This window comes from Pogona vitticeps, chromosome 2 (genome assembly GCF_051106095.1).
Source record: "Pogona vitticeps strain Pit_001003342236 chromosome 2, PviZW2.1, whole genome shotgun sequence".
Taxonomy (NCBI): domain Eukaryota; kingdom Metazoa; phylum Chordata; class Lepidosauria; order Squamata; family Agamidae; genus Pogona; species Pogona vitticeps.
In genome coordinates this window covers 143,341,893-143,366,357 of record NC_135784.1, presented here as the reverse complement: position 1 = coordinate 143,366,357, position 24,465 = coordinate 143,341,893, and the positions used below count along the sequence as shown (strand labels likewise).

Sequence of the window (24,465 nt, the reverse complement as noted above, 5' to 3'; positions counted from 1 at the left end):
CCTAAGAAAAGTAGTAAGAGATCTTCAAGCCCTTTAAATGCTAACAAATGTATTATGGCATGGTAGGCATCCTTCAGTCATGAGAGACTATGGTAACATGCTCTGAATAGAGGTCTTGGAACAGCGTCTAGTGTGGCTGAGAAGGCCAATTTGAGAGTGACAATCCCTTCCACACTGAAGACAAATACAATCTGTCTCCTGTCCAGCTCCCTGATTTTGCTGGTTTGGGGACTGCATCTTTGCCTCAGCCTGCTGGAAAAGGGTCTCTTCAAATTGGGAGAAGCTGTGATACACCGCCTGCCTTCAGGCTGAATGCTCGGATGGCAAGGTTTCCCATCTGTTGAGGTCCATTCCTAAGGCCTTCAGATCCCGTTTGCAGATCTCCTTATATCACAGCTGTGGTCTCCCTCCGGGGTGCATTCCCTGCACTAATTCTCCATATAAGAGATCTGTCATTATGGCATAAGCATTCAAAAACAAGTGTTCATTTCATCACAAAGCTTCCAGCGCAAGAAGATTACCCAGTCTTTAAGGTATTGTAGATGTTCTGTTTGATATAACTCAGCACCAAAGCACATATATCCCTGATCATATCACTACTTGTGGAGTGAAAGTTGAAATGCACCAGAATTCTACAGCCCAATAGGCACTCTACAGATGTGCTGGACTACAGTGTTCATTGTTCCCAACCAGCCTCAACCATGCTAGCTAGGGATGGTGTAGTCTCGAGCGACTATGGTAACGTGCTCTGAATAGAAGTGGAGGGCTCATAATCTAAAACATCTGGAGGGCTCTAGGTTGGGGAAACCTGTTAAAACTAAATGACTTCATGCATGGAGAGAATATGTCAGATGTACAAAACTTGTCCTTAAAGCCACAAAGGGATGGATGATTGTCTTAAGGATGAGAAAATTCAGTTACAAAATGTTGTCCAGCAGTTGTTCATAGAATACATTATTTCATTTTATTTTAGTCATTAAGCATGCCCTAGGCCAGACATATTAACTTCATTGTGTATTTTCCACCCTGCCTCCAAAAATCTCAGACAGTGCCCTTAGCTATGCCATTCAGGTTTACCTGGTTCTGCTGACTAGGTAGAGAGGATCAGGCAGAAAAAGACTCTCTCTCTCTCTCTCTCTCTCTCTCTCTCTCACACACACACACACACACACACACACACACACACACACACACACACACACACACACACACACACACACACACACAGAGAGAGAGAGAGAGAGAGAGAGAGAGAGAGAGAGAGAGAGACTTACACTTGTCCGTTGTGTTCATGTAGTTTTTTTAATGCCCTTTGACCATCAACTGGGAATATTTGACCCAAGAGATCCCATTTCTACCCACTGCCAGACTTGTACCTGCTGATCATCACCCAGTTTGTAGCCCTCAGGTCTCCCATTCTATGCTGGTGTTACCTGTTTAAAAGAACAGACTTTGTTCAGCTGTTGGAGCTTCCTAGATGATGGATGCTTTCTTCTGGGTTTCTGACAGCTGGTGAAATGCATAGTTTTGTAGACAATTTATTATGTGTGGGGTGGGTGAGATATGCCTGATTCTTCCCCCTTAATGTCTTCTGTTTTCTACCCCCTTCTACCACGTTCATGTTTGCTTGAACTCCTGAGCAAGAGGCAACCTGTTCTGTACTCAGCACCCTGAGCATCCTTAGTAGCAGCCAGACTGGCCCACTTGCCTGGTCCTGCCCTGCTCTTCTGGCTGTGGAAGCACCCATATTTCTCTGACCACAGAAGACTGTTTGCAGACTCATGTGGGCATCCCTGTCTGTCTGTCATCATGTCATCAATATGAAACTTGTGTTTGATTTACAAGCCCTTAAATTAAAAATTGGACAACATTTTGAGTTAGGAGCCCGGACTAAGCCCAACAACACTTACTCCCAGCTAAATGTGTGTAAGATTACAGCACAAAACGAGAGTCATTGCTTCTTCATGGGAAAAGATGGAACTCTCAGGCAGTGCTGTGAGGGGAGTGATGGATTTTCAACGTAATTATAATTACCCTCAGCAAACTACAATCCCCGGGACTCTTTTGGAGGTGGGGAATTGTGACAGTTCAACCAATATAAAGTCAGAATAATGGAGGAAGGGTATATCTGCATCTATCTATACCTTTACATCTGCCTCCCTGATCTTCAAAAAGTCCTTAGGCTGATTTACAAGTTTTTAAAAAACATACCCAAGAATAATACAATTAACAGAAAAACATTGCCAGTCTATTGTAATACAACAGTTGTACAGATAAAAACAACAAAGAGCAGATTTTTTTTAAAAAAAAAAAACTAGGTTGACATAAAGTAGCATGTTTCTCACTCTCTGAATGTCTGATGAAATGAAAAGATTGCACTAGTTTCTCAAGAAGGCGAGGACAAAGCATGCCTGATGAGATTCTCTGGGGAGGAAAATCCAAAGAGGGCACAACTACAGAAAAATCCCCAGTCCTTGACCTCCCCCCCCTAACTTTAATCAACCAGGGGAAACGGAGCAAGCCATCCTTTGAGGGGAGGCTGGGTCAAGGCTGTTTAGGGGGTTTAAAGGTTAAAAACAACACTCTGTGTAGCGGGGGGCAGCGGCAGGGACTGGGATCATAAGAACATACTCAATGAGCAGAATACTCTTTTAGTTTAGCATGTTGGGTTAAGAGCTTTTGTTGTTTGCATAAGCTCCCAAATGCTGGGGGAAATTGCAGCCCTGCTGTTCCCAGACAGGTTATGAAGGCAATGCAAAGGTCACTCTGTTGGTACTAAGTGCCTGTCGGTGGCACCGAGGTGGATCTTTGCCCCAGATTTTTCTCTTCTGTAGAATGGACCCATAGAAGCCGGTATAACCAAAACTACCACGCCTTTTTACGACAGCCTAACTGGCAACTGAACTAATCCTCATAGAAGGAGCAGAGCGACTGTGACTCAGGCTGACCTTCTGAGATTGACTGGACATGTAGTAGCGCAGCTAAAACCATGAAATGACTCCCACCCACACCCTAGCTAGAGATGGAGGCTTGTTGCATACTTATCCTCTGGCAGGGTCCTCAGAAGCAGCAGAGCTTTGTTCCAGAGTTGTCTATCCTATGAGTCCACGGCTGCTAGATAGTTAGCCATTCTGAGTGTGAAGGACAAGATGGAATACATACGGCGGCCCATGACATCGAGCTTTCTTCCCTCCTTGTTAGTATGTGCAATGTTGGATCTGTTTCTGGATCTGGTTTGGGATGCTTCCACTATGACAGAGTTGGGAAGAAGGTGTTTTAACAGAAAGGATCTATCAACATCCTGAGCCTTCTAAAGATTTCCCAGGGAGGGATTTGTGTGAAAGAGGAAGGCCTGGACCAAGACTCTCTGATTAGCTCTAGCAGTCAGGTGATAAATCCCAGACAAAGGAGTGGGAGTTTGTCTTTATTGATATTATTGAAAACCAGGTGGGATTTGGTGGGAGGTGGTTGCTCAACCTCAAGTTGGTGCGATTTGGCCATGCATAGAACTAGATTGGTGTAGAAGGCATAGTTTTCTGGGGGAAATGGAGGGTGGTTATCTATGATGTTAGGAGTTGGGAGTGTTTGTTTCAGATTCCTCGTAGTAGCATCTGAGAGAGTCATCAAGGTTGGAGCGAGGAGCCAGAGCTGGAAGAGCGCATGGTGAACATCAGTGGGAATGGGAGAGTGGGACTGGAAGTTGGCTGACATCAAAGCTCTCTCCGGGCTGGGTCTCAACATCGGGTGGTGAGGAGCCCGGGAATCATTGTGAGGCTGAGTGGCAGAAGCATCATGTTAAGTAGTGGTATTAGAGGGTAGTTGAGCAGTGCAGGTGGTTTACGAGGCCACTGTCAATCTCAAACTCTTCAATACTGGAGGTGCAACATCTCAAGGGACAGCTGGGTGGAGTTGGTTCATGGGCTTGGTAGTGACCTGTGGTAGTGATGATGCCGAAGCCTCGGAGGGCATATGCTCTGTCTAAGGAGGTATGGGTTGGTGTTCAGAAAAATGGTGCCCCGGATAAGGAAGGCAGTCACGAAGAGCGGGCGACCTAGAGTGTGGTGAGTAAGCACAATGCTGAGAGGTACTTGGCCGGTAGAAGTCCAGGTATGGTGTCATGCCATGTTGTCGACCAGCATAATAGGTTGGTGGTTTCATGGAGGGTCAATGTGAATATTTGTCATATTGAGGATAAGGGTTAAAATCATTGTATGGGTCAAAAGGCTGGCGCAGGTCTTAGTCTGGGAGCGACCAGGTATGTGGATGGTAATCCTCATGACGATACCAAAGATGCGGCATCGAGTAGGAAGCTGAGCTATGGGAGTGTTGTGGAGCTAGTACTGGAGGATGAGACTGTAAGGTGCTCATCTTGGTGTTCCACTCCATTGGTAGCCGAGCGGGTTCACATCCAAATGCTCCATGTTGGAGGAGAGATTGGGATGTTGTAGGCTTCCAAGAATGGAAGGGAGGCTACTGATCACATATGCAGAAAAATGTCTCCATTGGGAAGAATGTGTTGCAAGCCAGGGACAAAATTTGGTCTGAAGATGGTAGAGGGGGTCTGCTCCCCTTCTGATGTCTTGTTGATACACACAAGGTCTCTCGGAGGATCGCCTGGAATCAGAGAAGAGAGATGAATTTCAGGATGATTGTTTCTTTTCTTTGGCACGTGTTTAGTCTTTTTAGGTTTCAAAGTCTCTGGTGTAGATTGCTTTTTCTTAGAAGGTGGAGGAGAGGCAGCCTGAGACAGAACTGGAGCTGATCATGATCTTGACCTTTGAGTTCTATGTTGAAAGTGCTGGTGCCAGTGGTTTTGAGACTGGTTTTGAGAGTGAAGAAGATGGGCTGGATATAGTTTCAGAAAGGCTTTGGGCTCCTGATAGATAACTTTGCCTGACTGTATCCATGCTCAGAGATTCAGTAGGGTCAGGTGGGTGAAGGGACTGTTCCCAGAGGAAAGACTGAAGGTGTATCTGGCAAAGTTTGAGAGCCGATTTGGTGAGCTTCTTGCAAATTGGGCAAGAATGGGTTTGATGTTTTCCCCTCAGGCAAAAAGGACAGCTAGAGTGGATAGTAGGGACTTGTTGGAAGAAGGTCCTGTGCTTCTTGAGAAAGGGTCCTCTGGGGCCATAAAATGGCGGGAAGAGAAGTGGGGTGGGTGGATTATTTATTCATTTATTTTTTGTTTTGTTTTTAAGTAAAGTCCTTTCCAAATAAACTTATCCCTCATTCTTTTTAGGGAATCATTAACAGATAGCGAAGAAGGACCAAAGTAGACCAGAAAATGAACAAGATGCTATGAGGTCAGTTAGCTTATGAGAGAATAACAAGGTCCCACATTACGCCGTAAGCTGAGCAGCTATTTGAGGACTGAGCTTGCATTTCACTCATTGTCCAAAAATGTAACCATGACACCACTCTGATACCTTTGGTGTGTCATCCAGAAAATTGGCCAATAGACCCCCCAACCTATTAACTCTTTATATCATGATCTGTCTCTGTGGACATTGCCCTGAATCTGCTGTCAGAACAAGTGGTCTTCCCAGCCTCTCCCATCTACTTGCCCCATGCAGCTGACTGCATAGCTTTGATCTCCGCAGATTCTGTCCCATGATGTCTCATTTACCTTTTGCCAAGAGCTTCTTCTCTCCCATATCTAATTCTGAAAAAAGTATTCCCATATCAGCCAATTTTTCTGGTCAGGAAGTGTTTTGGATGCCATTTTATTTATGAATGAAATCCAAATAAATAAACAAAACACAAGCACCATAGTTTTTCAGCCTAATTTGGTTGGAAATAGAATTGCAGGAGATTAAGTTGTAAAAAATGCACCATAAAAGAAAACAGCTGTGTGGGTTCTTCTTCTTTTATAGCCAACACGTTTATATGTAGATATATATACACATGGGGAAAAATGCTTAATCCTCGGTTATCCTAGCTCAGTGGCTTAGGTGTCTTGGCTGCGGAGTGAGAAGTTGGGAGTTCAATTCCCCACTGTGCCTCCTTGACAGGGGCTGGACTCGATGATCCATAGGGTCCCTTCCAGCTCTGCAGTTCAAAGAGGAAGATGATGATTAAAAATATTGCATTTTGAAACACATTGAGAATAAAAGAGTTATGTTTCTTCTTATTTTGCAACGAATTTTACAAATATGTGAAAAGCTTCTGTAAAATGTGACAGGTGTTTTTTTTCCCTGAGATGGTTGGTCGAACTCTGTGTTTGATTCTCTGTCTGTGCATGAGTTCATCAGCCTATTTCCCATCTTATCAAGAGAGAGAAGAAAGAGATGCACATACAGACATATACACAAAGGAAGATGAAACCCAGGAACAAAAGTAGGACCTTGTTGTCAGCTGTCCATTTCAGGAAATACAGTAACATCCATGGCATCAATTCCAGATACCTAGACTGCTTCCAAGTACTAAACATGATCTGTGATGACAAATTGTTTAAATCTGATGTGTTTCAGTGATATGGGCTCACTAGCAGTCTCTTGTTATTGGCTGATGATTATTTCACATGCAAATTTAGCAATTTGCCCCTTGTGTTTATGGGCATTTGTCCTCTGCTACTCATCGGCTGAACTCTTCTTCTGAAGCCAGTTATTATTTTATTTCCTGAAGACACCAAGAGCCACATAACCATTCTAAGGCACAAGGCATGTGTTAAATAATTCCAGGTAAACCAATGCTCCAGAGTGTAGCTGAGAATAGGAAAGGCAAGCCTTTTACGTTGCCTTCTCTCTGGAACGCAGCACTGAATCATCACCATGACTTGGTGAGTGCCCAGGTAATAATACCAACAGCATTTCCCAGATGGGTGGTGGGCTGATTTACCTTCTCTGCCACAGTGGACCCCATAGCTCCTTTGGTGTGCAGGTGTGAAGTGTAATTAGCCTCCTTTAATCTTCTGTTAATTCAGAGTCTGCCTTAAAGCTCTGCCTTTGTTGATTGGTAATATATATTATTAGTCCTTAAAAGAAACCAGGTGGAACTCTGGGAAAAGAAGGGAAAATGCTGACTCCAGGGCAGTGATTACAGTATTTCCTTGTTTTCTGCCTATGGGTTCTAGAAACTGAGTCCATTCTTACCTCAGTTTCCATGTCTTGATACACTCTGTTCTAAGTCTTCCAGTCAGCAGAGTACTTCTTTTTTTAATGTGGAACAGCACATGGCAACATAACTGTCTTCATAGCGATGCATATGTACTGCTGGGCAGTAAGATTTAAAAAAGATGTCAACAAGGTGAAATATGCCCAAATGACAAAGATGGTGATAGTGTCTTTGTTTTAACATTTATTGCTGTTGGTGATGGGTATTTATTGTGTGAAACTCAGTTTTGGAGGGCTGAATTTCTTATATTTATTGTTAACCACCCATACAGTGGACCCTCTACTTACGGAATTAATCCATATTGGAATGGTGGCTGCAGGTAAAAAAGTCTGTAGGTCGAGTCTCCATTGACTTACAATGCATTGAAAACCGATTAATTCCTAACCGTCCGTTTTTGTTCCATTTTGGTTTTTTTTCTGGTCTGTAAGTCAATTCTCTGGCTGCAAGTCGAACCTAAATTTTGCGGCCAGAGAAGTCTGTAACTCGAAAAGTCTGTAAGTCGAGCTGTCTGTAAGTCAAGGGTCCACTGTAGTAGTGATTGTCACTAAGTTGGGCAGTATATAAATATTCAGAATAAATGAAGGAAAGAAGTAAGTAAGTTCTGGAAGCCATGTCTTGGTACAAACTGTTGAGGGAGTTGGGTATGTTTAGTTTGAGAAGAGAATATTGACATTCTGAAGATCAGCAAACTTGTCCTGTGCAAGATGGAGAAAATGTTTCTGCTGCTTCAGAGGTGGTTGTTGTTATGTGTCGTCAAATCACCTCTGACTTATGGTGACCCTATGAATGAGTGATCTCCAACATTTCCTGTCCTCAACAGCCCTGCTCAGCTCTTGCAGACTCAAGCCTGTGGCTTCCTTTAGGGAATCAGTCCATCTTGTATTGGGTCTTCCTCTTGTCCTGCTGCCTTCCACCTTTCTCAGCATTCTTGTCTTTTCTAGAGAATCTTGCCTCCTCATGATGTGCTCAAAGTAGTACAGTCTCGGCTTCAACAGTTTTTTTGGCTCCAGGGGGTAGGACTTCAATTCAAGAAAGGAAGTATCAAACAAACATTGGGAAGAACTTCCTGACATAAGAACTGCTTAAACAGCTTGTTATAAATGGTTTTACAGTGGAAAGTAGTAGACTTTTCATCACTGGAAGTTTTTAAACAGAGGATGGGGATTGCCCCAACAATACTTTAACTTGGGATTTCTCGTATCAGACCCTCTTCTGCTCCACACATCTCTGAGGCTCTGTGGTTCTACAACCATTCATTTGCACCAGAATGCACACAATGAGATAGAATAGACTGAGAGGAGAGCTGTAGTTCACCCCATCTGGAAAAGGCCCGGGAGTAAGGAAGGCTGAACTAGAGTCACACCTAGTAGAACTAAACCACACAATGCCAGTTTCAGAGGAGCAGCTCAGCTGTTCTAGTTACAGATCCCTTGAAGCAGGAGGGGGAAACTTCTGACTACTTCAGATATTGTTGGAGTGTCCCCCACCAGCCCTGGATGGTAAAGCCAATGGTAAGGTCAGATGGGACTTGGGGTCCAACTTTTGGAGGGCTGTACAGTATATTCCCCATCCTTGCCTCCAATATACTGTATTTGGTAAATATTTTTGAAAGTTTGTTTGTCCGAAAATATCTTTAAAATGGTAAGAGCTAGAAATGCAAAATTATGTATATACAAATGACATCCCAACTTAAATAACTGGGTAGATTACAGATTGAAATCAGTTTCCCCAGAACCTAAGTCGTGTGCCTGATAATTAGCTTTTAGTAGTGGCTGAGCATAGCCATTTCTGGGTTGTCTTATTAAACATGTCAGATAACTAACTTACCCTCTGGCTATCAACTAAGTAGCTAATAAATATTTTTGAAAGCTTGTTTGTCTCAGAACTGTGAAATGGTAATAGCTAGAAACACATAAATTTACAGAAATACTACAGATTGCCTAGCAAAAATAACCGAATTGATTGATTGTGTCTTAAAATTGGCTCCCCTGGAGCTCCAGTTGGGCTGACTGGTAATTAGGTTTTAGTAGCACCTGAACATAGGCATTTGGTGGACTCTTCCGTTAAGCATGTCGCATGAACTGCAACTAAGAGATCACGTCCGTCTGGCTATGAACTAAGCAGTTCATCTATTGACCACTAGGCTTCTCAACTCTCTCTTTTTAAAAAAAGTCACAAAGCAATGTGCATTCCAATAGGTAAAAAATGGACTTAGGTTGTCAAGGAAAATTACAGGCCTGAGCAGAATGGAGTGTATTAATGAGAATCCATAATGAACAGATGTGTTAAAACTGAGTCATGATGACTCAGCAGTGCTGATGCAACTCAGGGATGATGCAACCTGTAATCTGATTGGTTCTGTATATGTATGTATGTGTGAGTTGTACAGTCAATTGTATCTTCCTGCTTGAAGATCATTGCTACACATTATGCTGCCAGACTGCTGTAAATATTCTGTAAATATACGTTGGTGGAGGAAATGCTGCTGGAGTGTGCGTAAGTTATTTCTGGACTGCGAATTACTCTGCTGAAACCACGATTTGCACTAAGAAATGTTAATATGGGTGATGTTATCCTACAGTGCAGGTAAAGTTTTATCAAATTGTAGGCTAAAGATACTTTTAAAAAACTGTTACAATTGAATGACTGTAACTGTGACATTCTGAATTTCTAAATCAAGAGTTCAATTTCTACATGAATGGGAATGAGTGCTGGGTGAATTCTCTGTGGTGACTGAGAGAGAACAGGGGTGGGATGGGTAAAAAGCCCAGCATGAAAGAGAAAGTTAAGTTAAAGGAGGAGGAGAAATAGAGTGCAGAGTAAGGTGAGGGGAATTAATGGGCTTCTAAGCTGTGTGACATCAGGTAAATTGTAAACCGCCCGGAGAGTGCTTGTAGCGCTATGGGGCGGTATATAAGTCCAATAAATAAATAAATAAATAAATAAATAAATAAATAAATAAATAAATAAATAAATAAATAAATAAATTCACCAATGTTTAATATACCACCATTGTATCCGAATTGTTTACCTGTATTGTAGTTTTATACCATTCCTGAATTTGGGGGAAAGTTTTAGATAATTTAAGTTTGCTGTCTCCTTAATCTGTGTATGAGTAGTGAATAGATGTGAAAATATTATTAAATAATTGGCAGGACTCCCACAACTTTAATATTTGTGTAAAAGGGGGAAGGGTTTTGAGCAGATTTCCCCCATTCCTGGAGTACTTTGACATTTCAGGTTCCACCTGCCACTTGCCTCTTCTACTCAACTATTAGAACTAGGAGAACTCTGGCCTTTCAGTTACACCTAGTCATCCTAAACCCTCCCACATCATCAGGTATGGTGCTATTAGCTGTCATCTTTGGCCAAAGCGTCAAATCAAACGGTACAAAACCCCGTTTACCAAGGAGCAAACCGGGTGAGTGTACACCCTTCTTTCATATAATTTTCAGCTTCCCATGCCAATGGGGTGGGGGGAGAGATAGTCTGTCTCTAGCCTTAATTTCCTCCTGCCAACAGCAGTCTCCCCTATCCTCCCAGGCAGAAAAATAAACACTCTGCGAGCAGAGCAAGAAACAGAAAGGCACTCTCTTCCTCAGACTTGACTTGTTTGGACAGTTCACTTTGATTCCATTTCTGCTTCCATAAAAGCAGAAAAGGAAAAGAGAAGTGAAGCAGGTACCAGTGGCAGTATTTGGCTACAATAATATCTGGGAAATGTTGGCCTCGGCCTATTGTCTGATTTAGGGTTTTTTAGACTTTTCAACCAACTTAGAATCCTTTTTTAATTTTTTAAACTATTTTTATTGTATTTTTTTTCTACTTTTCTATCCGTTGCAACCAGAGTGATTTATTACAATATGTTCCATTCATTTCATCTTGTCTTATACTCTCTCACATAATATTAATCTAATCTATTCTACTTAAATTGGTGTAGATTTCAACTAGGTATAAAGAGGTTCCCATTTATTATTATCCAGTCTATCATTTAGTGTATCTGTCAAAATATCCATTTCTGCTAATTCCAAAATCTTCTCAATAAATTCCTTCTTTGTCGGCACCTTTGTAGTCTTCCACTTACTGGAACATACAATTCTAGCTGCAGTTATCAGGTGTAAGGTCAAGTAAGTCTCTTTTTTTCAAGTGTAGCTGGTAATACATTCAATAAGAAAATTTCTGGTGTCAAAGCAAATTTAACCCCTAAAATTTTCTCTATCATTTCATGAATCATTTTCCAAAAGTCCTTGGCCCTACTGCACATCCACCACATATGATAGAAGCTCCCTACTTTCTTTTCACATTTCCAGCACTTATTAGAAACATTTTTATACATTTTTGTTAATTTCTCTGGTGTTACATACCATCTGTAAAATATTTTGTATATATTTTCTTTTAGATTTATAGATTGAGTCATTTTAATATTTTGTCCGCAAATTTGTGACTAGGCACACATTTAGTGACCAGGCACAAATTTAGTTCTACCCTGTTTCCCCGAAAATAAGCCATAGTATGATTTTTCAGGATGCTCTTAATATAAGCCCTACCCCAAAAATAAGCCCTAGTTAAGTGAAACCCTGCCCTTAACCAGAAGAAGATGACATGTGCAGAAACCAGAAGAAGATGACATAACTGTAAAATAGAACATCCTCTGAAAATAAGCCCTAATGTGTTTTTCGGAGCAAAAATTATAAGACCCTATCTTATTTCTGGGGAAACATGGTATATTATGACCTATATTTTGAGCACATTTTACCATGCAGTCCTTCACAATTTCATCTTCCTTTTTTGCTCCATTAAAGTATTATAAAAACCTTTAATCAATTTTCCTCTGAGTCCAGCAACCCCTTATCCAAAGGTATTTTCTTTTTCTGAAACCCTGTAGCTTTATCTTTTACATATCTTGATTTCAACAAATTTATCAACCACCAATCTAAGATAATACCTTGTTCTGCCAGTTCATCTTTGTTCTTTAGATTAAAATCACTATCTAATATCTCGGCATATCTCCCATTTGTTCCTTGAGATGTTCTTGCCGGAGAATGCTTCTAATGGAGCTACCCATAATGGTATTTTTCTATAATGTTATGCCTTAACTGTCTTCCAAACCCATAAGAGAGCTCTCCCGATCAAATGTAAATTAAATGTTTTGCATTGCTTATCATCTTGGTACCACAGGTAGGCATGCCAACCTAGCCTTAAACCATGCCCCTCAATTTTCAGAAGTCTCCCATTTTGTAGAATAACCCATTCCCTCACCCAGGACAGAGATGCTGCTTTATAATAATTCATCCAGACTGGTAGGCCAAACCCTCCTCTTTGTTTATTGTCCCGAACAGCTTTAAGTTTTATTTTTGTTTTTTTCCCATCCCAAACAAACTTGGTCATTATTCAGTTCTTTTTTAAAAATCTTGTTTTAATAATATTGGAATTGTCTGAAAGAGGAAAACTAGCTTTGGTAATATATTCATTCTTATTGCGGCTATTTTACCCATTTGGGATAATTGGAGTTTAGACCATTTCTGAAAACCTACTTTGATTTCTTTCATTACTTCCATATAATTGTCCTTTATTAATGTACTTGGGTTTTTATTGTCATATTAATTCCTAAGTACCTAACCGTACATGTTTCTTGACACACAATGTCAAGTGTTTTTGTAATTCTTCTTTTTCTTCTTTTGTCATATTTTCATCAGAATTTGTGTTTCTTGTTTATTTATTTTAAGACCTGACATACATCCATATTCAGTGATTGTCTCTACTAATGTTTCTATTGACATCATAGGTTCTTCTGATTATTACTAAATCATCAGCATAGGCTTGAATTTTGAAATCTTCTCCTTTAACCTTTAAACCTTTGATTCTCTTATCCTCTCTGATTTATTGCTTCAGGACTTCCAACATGAGAATAAACAACAGTGGGGACAGCGAGCATCCTTGCCTTGTGCCTTTTTCAATTTGAATAGTTTCTGTCAGCTCTCCATTCACTTTGATTCTTGATTCTTGTTTAGAATATATTGCTTTAATTTCTCCTATAAACTTATCTCCAGCTTCCTTTAATTGCAACTGTAGCAGCAAAAAATTCCAGTTCATATTGTCAAAAGCCTTCTCTGAATCGAAAAATATTAATGCCATCTGTTTTTCAGGGTGAGCTTCATAGTATTCCAAGACATTCAATACTATCCTGATATTGTTTTTCATTTGTCTTTTTGGTAAGAATCCTGATTGGTTGGTTGGTGTGGGTTTTTTGGGCTCTTTGGCCGTGTTGTGAAGGTTGTTCTTCCTAATGTTTCGCCAGTCTCTGTGGCTGGCATCTTCAGAGGACAGCACTCTGTGCTCTGGTGTAGTTTGCTTGGGAGTCCTGATTGGTCCTGATGAATGATCTGCATCAAAACTTTTTTCAATCTGTTTGCTAATATTGATGCAAAATATTTATAATCTACATTCAGTAACAAAATTGGTCTATAGTTTTGGATTTCTGATTGATCTGTACCTTCTTTATGTATCACTGAAATTATTGCTTCTTTCCATGAAGTGGGAATTTCTTCTTATACAGTATTTCTATTTCTTCTATTAATTCCTTAAAGGGTAAACCTAAAACATCTTCAAAATTCTTGTAATATTCAGCCAGTATTCCATCACTTCCTGGAGAATCCTTTTTTAAAAAATAGCTTGGCCCTGACATGCAGAATCTGGAGCAACGAGGTTATGTTAAGTGTTAGACAAAAACACATGTATCCAAATGGAGAGGCCATGTGCTGCAGCAGTTGGACTTTTGGACTGGGGTGGGAGAGCCAGGCTCCAGTTTTCACTTGGCTGTGAAATTCGAGGTAGTCTCTCTTTCTTAGCCTCACCCATCAAAAGGGTAAGTGTGTCTGAAGAAGTGGATGGCTGACCTTCTGCTTCAGAAAGGAGGTAAGCAGGAGTCAGACGGAGTGTGTGTGGGGGTAGCTGGTGGTTGAACAGAATGCCCCGCGTACTAATGGCTGCCATTTATCTTTTTTCCCCTAAGAAAGCCATCTTCTCCTGCTCCCCCTCTTTGTCTCTATGGGGAGGGAGGATGCTCCTTATCTCTCTCTGCATCCTGCATGGCGTGTAGAAACACAGCTGCTGCCTCCTCCTCCTCTTACAGCAGAGGATGGAGAAATGCCTGCCTGTCCTGCAAGGGCACTTGGCTGGGCAGGATTCGCCATGTTGCTTTACACCTCAAGTGGCAGAAGAGCTTGGGCTGCCCCTAGTTCCAACAGCTACAGAAAGATGTTGCCTCCTGACATCAGGGCTGCCATTGCCACTCCACTTACACCTCCACTCAGGGCTGCTGAAAGACATTATCCCACCTGAGGGAGTAAAAAGACAAGATGGCGCCCTCCCCCCCATTCCATGAGCAAAAGCCAGCTGCGCTAGCAGATGAACCCTTGCTTCAACATTAGCAATGGGATAGCGCCTTCCCTTGAGCAGCAGGCTCAGTGGGGTGTACAAGGCATTCTATATTGGAGCATACAGAAGGGGGAATGCCCAATAGGCTCAGGAAAAAATGGTAGCCACTGCTGCCCCACAGCACCTGCAGCCTGAGGCAATTGTTCACTCTGCCTAATGTTCGTGCCGGCCATTCATATGTCAAAAAGCAAGTTTCATGTTGATACCCAGGAAGATGTACTAGATAGAGTGACAGACTAGGACTCTAGAGATGCAGGTGCAAATCCTTGCTTAATCATGGAGACTCATGAGAGGTAGCACTGGGATGTCTCACCTTGAAAAGGCTGTTCGGATCACCATAAGTTGACTCCTTGATAGCACATCAATACCCACAAGATCCCTACTGCGTTTCCTACTATGTCTGTTTCATACATTGGTAATATATCTCTCAAAAAGTGAATTCAATAAACACTTAATCATTGATGAGAAGGAATGAGAACAACAGCCCTTCCTTTTTTTTTTCTTTCGTTCTTCCCAGTAATGGGATGGGACAGTGAAAAAAGAAATCCAGCTCTGCTTAGAAGAGAAGTAACTATTCCAGTCTTGCTTGAAATTACAGATTCATTTGAGTTGGCTTTCAAGAGCTAAAATGAAGAAATATGCCCCAAAGTGATGCTGGGAGGTTGCAATTATTTTAATTAGAAAAGGTGGCCTAGGAGAGTCCCCGTGTCTCAGTCTATTTTATGAAAATATAAAGAGGGGGGAAGAAGGGGGGAACCACCAGGAGGTCTAGCACTTAATAAATGTGAACTGATTACAAATCTTCCCTCGACAACTGTCCTTTTGTCTTAAATGGCTTAATAGGAGTTCTGGGCCTTTGCCCACGTGTGTATTTTGAAAGACGATATAAAAGGGCACTGACGGCTTAGGAAATAGAGGTGGATTTGGAATTTTAATTTGCAACACTGTTCCTAGGGAAAACAATTTGATTTGTGTTGGCCTGGTGGAACCCAATTGCTGGAGTTTGGGATTCATGTCCAGATCAGCCCTTCCAGCCAACAATTGATTTCATTCCCACGGCTGATATTTTTCACTCTAGGCATTCATCTTGTTGGCAGGTGGTGGTCCAATAGCGAGGGAGCCCTCTCTTCCCTAAACTCAGATTTTAGAGGGTTCCCCCCCCCCAGAAGGTCGAGACTGTCCTTGAGAAGCTTTGCTGAGGTCAGCAGCAGCCAAGGGAGGTTTTCACAAAAGGTTTAAGACTCCCAGCTGGAAGTGTGGGGGCGGGTGGGTTCTAATGAGGTTGGTTTCTAATAGGAAAAGACTAGAGGCAGAGAAAACACACACTTTTTCTCTCCGTCTCTCGCAAACGCTCTCACACACACACCACTGAGGATATACTCGAAAACCTGATAGCATTGGTAAGAAGCTGTAGCAGGAGGTGAAGCAAGGCAGAAAACTCTCCATCTGTTCAGACACTTCCCCAACGTGCCTTAGCAGGACATGCCTGGAAATTGCCTGTTGGTCCCCAAAGGAGAAGCATTTGCTAATGGCCACTTCAAGGAGCAGGGGGGGGGACTTCGCTTTTCTTATATCTAGAGTATTCCAAAACACAGAGTCTAGAAAGTCTGTCTTTTTTTGGACATCACAATCCCACAAGGCAGCACGGCTCTTGGTTGTGTTCCCTTAGGGGACTCTGGGAGTCCTTGTACTCTTTCAAGCTTTCCACAATAGGATTGAAAGTGTGGAAGGGGGAATCAAACTACCAGTAGCTTATAAGGAAGCTCCAAGGGAGAAGGACACCCTGAAGAACCCCAGGTCTCTCCTACATACCCCAATTGCTGGAGAGGATCTCTGGGCGAGATCACCAGACTGGGGCAGTTGCTCTCTGCATTTGTTCTTTTGTAGTTGTTTTAGCTGCAGTAAGAACTGAGGGGCTTCTGTTTGTGTAGCATATACTTCCTGAACCTTGCTCCCCCCCCAACCCCGCCCCGCATGTTATTTGAACATTTGAAGTGCCAGGAGGAGGAATCATTTGTACAGGGACAGTTTTCATAGGGAGATGTGTTTGGGTGTCTTCTCCTTGAGAAGGAAGAGTGTTGTGGACGCACAAATACAGCAGAAGTAACTACTTTAAACTTGTAGGAAATGTATCAGCAGCACCTATAAAGTGTTATTCTCAAAGCATTAGTTAAATTAATGTCTTTTCTCCCATTTGATCAGGAAAGCAATGAGTGTAATTTTAACACATGATTGTTATCCTTCATAAGACTGAGGATGACATCAGTCATTACTAATTTTTTTTTCAGAAATTAAAAGTCTCAAATTCACCACCTCAAAGGTTCCAAGGCTCCATTTGGATCCTTTTCCTCCTGGGGAAGCTTTTGGGGGCCACAGGACGGGAGGGGAGAAGTGTTTAATTTCTGAAAATGGCCACTGCTAGTAATATAATCCTGGCAGTGCCAGTTCTCAGAAATTAAATGCTTCCTCTCATCCTGCAGCCCATAATGGCTTCCTTGGGACAAAAAAAGATGTCAAGGGAGCCTGAGAATTCTGGAGGAGGGTGGGAAACTTTTAATCCCCACCTCACACAAAATGGCCACATTTTGAGGTTACAATAATAGCAATATCTTAGAACTGCAGAGCTGGAAGAAACCCTATGGATCATCGAGTCCAGCCCCAGTCAAGGTGGCACAGCAAGGAATTGAACTCCCAACCTCTGGCCCCACAGCCAGATGCCTAAACTGCTGAGCTTTCCAGCAGTTCTGCAGCAGTTATTGAAACTTGGTGTGGAGGTCCAGTAATTTGGCAACGACAAACTCTTGGCTTTGAAACTGGTCTCTGTACAACAGTGGGGTACTTCATGATAACCTAACTTAATAACATGTGATTGGAAAGCAAGGCTTAATTTCCAGAGATTGGCCATAAATAAAACTGTAAGCAGGTGATACCCCTGTTTTCATTACATATAGATTGAATATATTATTAGATTATTTGGCTATGCAGGGACCACTGGCAGAGCTTGAAAAAGTTACCTTTTGGGACTATACGTCCAGACCTTGTAGTCAGTAGGGAATTGTGGACCCAAAGGCCTACAATTGTAGACCAAGGTAGCTTTTATTCTGGCAGCTAAAGTCCATTAATTTTTCCCCATGCTCTCCCAACCCCACCTCCCATTTAAAGCAATAAAACATTTTACATATTGTCAGATACGTTCCGTGTCTCCTACAGGGATAAGCTCTAACATATGGAACAAGTTCTGGATAGAGACCCTACTGGCCTTAGCTCTGGCCTAAAGTATGCCCTTATGATATCAATGAACACAACACAGTGAAATCAGACAGATGCAGGAAGATGTGTTGAGTAAGGAAAACAATTTAAAATTATGATTCCGCCTTATGGCAATCCTTTCTAGGATTTTCTAAGGGTACAGAGTATTCAAAGATGGCTTACCATCCCCTTCTTCTGGGGATGCTCTGGGACTATGCACCTTGCCCAAGGCTACACAGGTTGGCTCTTCTCCCTGGAGGCTCAGGGGGGAATCAAACTCCCAACTTCTGGCTCCACAGCCAAGTATTCAACTCACTGAATTATCATGGAAGTAAATTCAACCCATGGCCCACTTCCTGGTTCCCCTCTCCTTCTGCTTCTACATCTCCCAACATGGGCAGAATCAGAAACTCTCCTGATGTGCTGATCCACAGAGCACTGTGTAACACATTAGATATGTGGTGTACAGTATCTTGTTGTTGCCTCCTGGAAACAATCTGGGCTGTGTTTGGATGTCTCAAGCAAGCAAAATTGCCAACCCATCCACCCTGTCTCCTAGTTCCTCTACTCTGCCTGCACTACAAGTAACCTTTTAGCCTCCACCCACCCACCATCCCCACCCCGGCATCCTCCTCTCTCTTCCCCTGACTTGCCATTTCCCTCCAGCCCACCCTTTTGGGTTTGATTAGTAATGAGGAGCGAGCCTCCCATGCTCTCCATTGCAATCACTCAAGCTTCCTTCTGGGAAAGTTCAGCAATTAACTTTTGGTGAAGATGATTTGAAACCACAAGGCAACAGGGAGCCCAAGGCAGCAGGGTGGGGATGGAGGTAGGAGGAGCAATAGAGTGGTGAGCGCAAGGTTAGGGTGGGGCGGGGCAGGCAGGACCCAAAGGCATTCCACAAATTGGAACAGGCTGGTGCTCCTGGGAAGAGAAAGAAGGGGGAGAAATCCCACATGATAACAACAGATGTTGCTTTGCTCCACCCCTCACTTTCCTCCTTGCTCGCTGGAGGCAGGATCAGCCCAGCTCTAAAGCATTCAAGAAAGCCACTGCTTGCTGGATCAGAACTCCATGAATGCAGAAAATCAGAACAGAGGTGTTTCCTGCAGGGACTAAGTTTAAAAGATGTATTTTGGGGGGGAGGTTGACATAGAACAGTGGGCTGGTTGTTCTGTGGGTTCCACTGGGGCTGGATTAGCTGTGATGCTGAATAAACTGTAGATAATTACATAATTACTTGAGAAAAACAAACAGGCTGGTCATGGTCTCCTTCTTTCTTATTTTTCCCTTTTGTTTCTTATTTGTTCTTTCCACCGTTCCTCTAATGAGCTCACAGGGAGGTGGACCCTAGTTCTCCTCCTTCCATATTACCCTCACAACCATCTTGTGAAGCTGAGAGATTTTGACTGGCCCAGTCACCCCATGAGTTTAATGGCTGGGTGGACCAACACTCATACCATACTGTCTTTCCTCTCTCATTTATAGCTTTCTGAGGGCATTCAGACAGCTATCCATGGCAGGAAAAAAACGAAACACAAAAATGAATACAGATCCCGATAAACTCTCGGTCTGACCCAGCACAGCCTGGTCCTTCTCCTAAGAGGCCAGAGGCGTCTACTGTGGTTTCATAATAAGTCATAATACTGAAGGTGTTTCTTACCCTTTTCCTCCTGCAAGGCTCTTTCAAAAACCATTCGCAATTCAAAACTTGTGCGACTGTTTCAATGGTCAGATTGCCAGATCTGGCCCAAAGACTTGCTCTCAGAATTTAAATGGTCAGTTTGACAGCTTTTCTCTCACTCTTCTGGATATGAAGCAAGACTCTTATTTTTGCCCTGAGCAGCAAGACAGGAAGCTCTGAAAACAGAAGGAACTTTAAAACCTGAGGGAAGAAAAATCCATGCTTGCATATTTTCTTGCTGTCCTGAAGCACTAACACTTAGCAGGTGAGATCTCCAGATCTGATCCTGGCAGCGCTATCTACTATCACATGTTAAAGCAGCAGAAACAACTTTTCCAGGTGTAGAGAAAAGGGGAATGTTGCCTACCCACTAGAAGAAGGCCAAAACTCTCTGTGAAGTTGGAACCGAACAAGAGTGAATATGTTGGGATGAACAGAATAGTGTCTCTCTGTCTTCCTATGCTACATGTTGAGCTGTATGTTACTTCCTCTGGGTACTCATGTGAGCAGATGCAGGCACATGGTTAATAGTCTGGATATATCAATGACAAACGGTCACCGTTTTGGCTGGGACAGAGAGGCCCTCACAAATCACTCAGACACACACTACCCAGATTTTCCCAATATGGGTAAGTTCCAGGGGCCAATGTGCTGATGGCTAGGGGAAATCTTCCTCTCTGGTCTTTTTCCAACACTCTGAGTCACCCTGACTCCTCAGTGCTCCAGGGAGTTACTGAAATTCTCGAGTTGCATGCTTTATCTTGCATGCCAAATGCCCACAAAGTATATAGGATCCAGCAGAGGCACAAGGCAGGACCTTTCTTTAGTACCTGCAAACCCTCTTCTTTTTAGTGTAACCAAACTACTATAAGATTTTCTATTATTTTATAAAAGACGTTGCAAAAAGTCAACAAGAAATAAAGCTACAAGCAGTTCCAAAAAAAAAAAAAAACTGAAAAGCAGTCAAAACTTTTGTGAAGCAAATGCACATTCAAAAAGGTTTGAGGCTAAGGCAATTCCAGAACAGTTTCCACACAAAATAAGAGAGCTAACTATCTTAAACTGCTTACATTGAAACAGAACTTCAGTACAATTCCAGAGCACAGGCAGAGTATAAATCAAATAGTGAGACATCATGAGAGCTCAGCATTCTCCTCAGAGAAACCAGGCTATGTTAAGCAAATTCCTCATGCCATTTTTATACCCAATAGTCTCCTTTTTTGACCTTTGAGTGTATTCCACCAATCAGGTCCCACATTGCCCAAAAACTTCCAAAAGGGAGCAACTTTTGGTAAAGTAACTTCACTCCTTTCCCCCTGCCTTCTCAATTGAAACCAGTTCTCAATAATTAGCTTGGAGAGAGTCCTGTCAGGAATGTGTTTTGTTTTTGTTTTTGTTTTTTTTACTTTAGAAACTTTCTCAGACAGATAAGACACAGCTGGCCAAACTTTCTAATTAACAGCATTTTATCCCTCTCTCTTATGGCCTACCTATCTGACACCAGCTAACAGAGCTGAGTTTCAAAGGCAACTGAAACCATTATCCCCTCATTTCCCAGTCTCTTGATACAAACCACAGCATATTTCAAGAGACAGCCTCAAAGTATTTTAATATTCTTTTTGAGACTCAGGAAGATGGAGGAAAGTGCATTCTTTGCAACTCTGGTATGTTTGTGTGACCATGATATTATTCAGGAAAGAACGTGAGAATACAGAAGGGCCACACTGGATCAGAGGACAGGCTTATTCTCTCCAGTATTCTGGTCCCAGTGTGGCCAATCAGTGATCTAAATGGGAAGCCCCCCCCCCAAACAGGGTGTGAGGGTAAGTGCAATATTCCACTGCTGCCCCCAAGGGCATACTGCCTGCAGAGTTCTGAAAAGTTATCCTTTGGACTGCAGTTTCAAGATGCTCCCATTTAATATAGCCAGAAGCCATTTTAGCTGGGGGATTCTGGGAGCTGCAGTCCAAAGAAGTAAGTGTTCCAAGTTTTCATTGCCCCTGATCTTGAAGTAAGCATATAGCCACCATAACCATTATCCACTTGTAGATATATCCTGTGAACTTATCTAATCTCCTTTTAAAGCCATTTGAACTGGTGACATTACCACATCTTGTGGGGTAGCAAATTCTGTCATTCACGAGTTAGGTGAAGAAGCGCTTCCTTTTAACTGTCCTTAATTTCCCATCCAGCAGCTACCAGATCTTTGCTTATGTATCTTCCAACACTTGACATCTGAGAAAGGCAATGCTTGTGTTACGCAGAACAAGCAAGAAAAATGTGAGTGTTATTGAAGAATCCTACATGAATAGACCCACACCGTCCATGAAAAGACCTGCTATTGTGTGCCCTGCTAAATAATTTCTCAAATATTCACTTTAAAATGCTTATTTACTTTGTGACCAGCCAAATGGAGCACTTTCAAAGAGAGACATTCAGGTCTTTCACTGTCATATAAGATCTCACTAACAATGCAGAAACCTTTTCAGAATACAGTACATAGGTTTGTTATCCTCATGATAAACTGCAAGACAAGTGGAGGGGCAGAGCTCAGTGGCAGCACATTTACAGTACTTTTGCATGCAGAAGGCAATCCCCGGCAACCAGAGCTAAATGGTGAGGTAACTTTTAATAAGGAAGAGGCCAGAGGCCTTTGAGACTTGCTGCCTACCAAAACATGTAACTGGATTAGAGGGACACGTACTCAGCTTAAGGCTTCTTCGTACATTCATAAGGTCTCTTTCCCATCCATATCAATCCATGTCAGCGACATGTTTGGAGGAAAGAAGGGTGATGATCATTCAGTAGTGAAAATTAGAATTAACTCATGGCACTTACATTTTGGGCAGGCATCTCCTGGTACCAGGGCCAAAGTGAAGCCGGTCTTGAAATACAGAAAAACATCTCAGAAATGAACATTTTCCCCTTTTCTAGTTGCCTGCTAAACCTTGTTTCCTATACCAGCCTGCATGGAGAGAGAGATGTGTGGGGTGAAGAAAACTGCAGCTCGTACACCCACTCAGCCATGTTTTATGATCCCACATCTTTTGGATAGAAGCAAAGAATGGCTGAAGAAAAAGGATTTCAGCTGTGAAAACAAGCTGTCCTCTTGCAGTGAACTACATGGAGATTTCACTGGCTTAGTGACACCAGTCCCATGAGCAGAAGAGAGAGAAGTTAGGGGTATGGGTGTCTGCAGCATGCCTTCAATTCCCTTGGCAAACCATATTCTACAAATAGGGACTTGATTTAGCTGGCTGCACTGTCACAGCCCACATAAATTGATGTTCAGCCAGCACTATTCAGGGCTTAACTGTGCAGGGCTTACCTCCACCAACTAACCTGTGCATCTTGATTGTCATTGGTGTCCATGACAACACCAGTATTTGGTGTCTTGGAGAAACACACACACACATACACTTACATGTGTTGGAGGTGGTTGGGTAGGTAGGTAAGAATGTATGGCTGCATGCACACACCCACAGATGCCCACTTTCACAACAGTAGGAATGGTTTTCCATGAGAGCTGCTTTCCCCTTACCTAATTCACAAAGCTTGGAGTAGAGCTTCCCGGAATCCCTCAGTCATCATAGCAGGTGTCCCACACCCAGTTTCAGGCCCTGAAACTTTGCCATGTCGGGTGTATCTGAAGCAGCCAGAGGTGGTAATAATCCTTAATAACTTGGAAGTAAGTCCTTCTGAATGCCATCGAACTTCCAAGTAAGTGTGCTTCACGGTGGGCTCTACAATTTCCAGATTTTAAATACTGTAGTGTAAAGCCATTAGTCATTGGTGTCCCACATGTAAAAACAGTCTTCACATTCCTGGTCATGATACTTCAAAAACAACAACAACAACACTGAGACTAGATGATATTGGTCATGGTGATTTAAATTAAACAATTCACAGATAAACAACATTGAAAGGAAGACCTTCGAGAACACATTTTTGTTATTATTTTGGGTTTGTATACTGACCGCTCTGATGGTGGCCCTTGGAAATACGATGCAAAAGAGTACATTGGACTGAGTGTTCTTAGATAATGTTGTATCAGTTTTGGGACTACACAGACCCATTTACTCAGCATTTATTGTTTGGGGAAAGGCTAGCTATGAAAGTAGCCCAATTATACTCAAGTAATGCATCATGCCAAAAGCTGATTAGTTCAGAGTGAATAATAAAGTCATTGTCTTCAGGCTTACCATCTAAAATATGAAGAAGAAGAAAAAAATGGGAATAAAAAGGAGGAGGAAAAAGCCAACTAAGTTGCCAGGTTCTGATTGTAGGCCAACCTTCCCTGAGCTGACACCTTCCAGGTATATTAGGTGGCTATTTCCAAGGCTGTTATATCCAAGCTTGCCTTCCAAACTGAAAAACAACACAATGGGGCAGTGACAGACAAGGAAAAAAACAATGCTGTGTGAGAGGCTCCCTTGCACCCCTCTCACCACCACAGCAGATACCTGGGGCCCCCTCCCCTCAAATAAAAGGCTCTTCAGGGAGCAGGCCCTCAACTTAGCCAGCTCTTCAGCTTTTCCCTTCAAAGGTTCTTCTACATCAGTGGTTCTTAACCTTGGGTTACTCAGGAGTTTTGGACTGCAACTCCCAGAAGCCTTCACCACCAGCTGTCCTGACTGGGGTTTCTGGGAGATGCAGTTCAAAAGCATCCGAGTAACAAAGGTTAAGAACCACTGTTCTACATCAGTGGTTCTTAACCTTTGTTACTCTGATGTTTTTGAACTGCAACTCCCAGAAACCCCAGCCAGCAGAGTTGGTGGTGAAGGCTTCTGGGAGTTTCAGTCCAAAACTCCTGAGTAACCCAAGGTTAAGAACCAATGTTCTACATCACCTGCCCTTCCTTTTTTGCTTCATCTACTGTCTGCTGTGCACCTTCTTCCGACCTCCTTGCCTATGGGTCAGGGCCTGGGAACATGCCTTTCGTGGACTATAAAAAATGGATTCTGGAAGTTGTTGTCCACCAA

The 24,465-nt window shown here is 42.5% G+C and overlaps 1 long non-coding RNA gene across 1 annotated transcript; it reads right to left on the bottom strand.

Annotated features, from left to right (window-relative positions):
* Positions 1–1,117: 1,117 nt before the first annotated feature.
* LOC144586299 (uncharacterized) lies at positions 1,118–24,168 on the bottom strand. Its single transcript, XR_013541052.1, has 3 exons — positions 23,025–24,168; positions 22,322–22,448; positions 1,118–21,718 (listed from the first exon to the last, which is right to left on the bottom strand). It is a non-coding gene; the product is annotated as an uncharacterized LOC144586299 (long non-coding RNA).
* Between the last annotated feature and the right edge of the window lie 297 nt (positions 24,169–24,465).